We start from the raw sequence: 1483 nt of genomic DNA, 5'->3' as shown, positions 1-1483 counted from the left end.
TTAGGACTCCACCAGTACGATGGGAAGGTCCAAACTCAAAATTCCAATTAGTCCTACTTTTTAACTAAATAAAAATATACAAATTTACCAATTAGTCAAATATATAAATAAAAAATAAGAAATTAATGGTGTCAATAAATTTGTTAATCATAAAAATATAAAATATATAAAATACATATAAATAAACAATGATTATGAAATAAAAATAAATAAATAATAAGAAAATAAATAAATAAACTTTGGTCTAAAAATGTGATTTTTAAAAATCTCATAAGTATTTATGTACTAACAAACATAACGGAATAAAATAAATAAAAAGTAAATGTGAAATAATTATTCACGATAAATATGCATAAAAAAGGATATATCAGTTCTAAGTAGAATAAAAAGCAAACATTGGAATTACGTGCATCATGTACTGTAGTTACATTGTAAAATGTCATGGCATGTAGAAATATTCTATATACGAGCATAGGCTCCGATGATGGGACTTTTCGAGGAAGCTCGCAAAGGCAAATTTCTTCGGTAAACTCCCTAGGTGAAAAGATACCTTCGGATCTCACCAGAACGATGGGAGGATTCGAAGAAATATCTTTAGTAAAAAGCTTTTGCTAGTACTAGGATTTACATTAATTAAAACATTATTTTTACTCGCAAACGATTACCCCGATTATGGGATTTACTCGTAAAACTTGCGAAGGCAAGTTTATCGAGCATTTTCCATAAGTGAGAGGATACTCTCGGATCCCACCAACATGATGGACGGATTCGAAAAGGACACTCAATAAAAAGTTTTCGTTTGGCATTATCTCGATTTTATGTCATGCATGGCACGATTACATCATGTGTACATCAAGCACAAGAAAATAAAATAAAATGTCTTTAATTTACAGAATGAAAGATGAATTAAATAAACCAAATTAAGGAAACATAACAATAAAATTAATAGGTTAGGAAAATATATGATTAAATGGTACCATTCGTGGAACGGGCATTATAGGGGTGCTAATCCTTCCCTGTGCGTAACCTTTGCATGAATAAAACTCAGAAAAAATTAAATTTAGTGCCATCAAGGAACATGACTAAGTCAGCAACATCAGTTAAATCCAAGTCAGTAACTACTTTTGTAGATTCTCTCTAAATTACCTATTCTCTCTAAATTACCTAATCAATTCAAGTCACTAAACCAGTTGATTCTGTTTTATCCAAATTGTAACAATAGTTTGAATTTGTATTCTAGATAACTTGTACTTGTGTGTGTGCGACACACACTCTTCTTGTAAATCAATGAATTAAAGCTAATCTGATATCAACTATTGTCAATTTTATATAGTATCAGATTATTCTATTTAGCTAGCTTCGATATTTTTGTTTTCTCTATAGCTGCCATAAATTCTTTCCGAACCACTTTAACCAATAACCAAACCATAACTCCTACTTCTATCTCAATTAATGCAACTACTCAATTGCCATTAAAATTAGC

This window comes from Theobroma umbraticum, unplaced genomic scaffold (assembly GCF_002168275.2).
Source record: "Theobroma umbraticum cultivar Fairchild unplaced genomic scaffold, ASM216827v3 scaffold_56.0, whole genome shotgun sequence".
Classification (NCBI taxonomy): domain Eukaryota; kingdom Viridiplantae; phylum Streptophyta; class Magnoliopsida; order Malvales; family Malvaceae; genus Theobroma; species Theobroma umbraticum.
Note: the sequence above shows the minus strand (reverse complement) of the source record.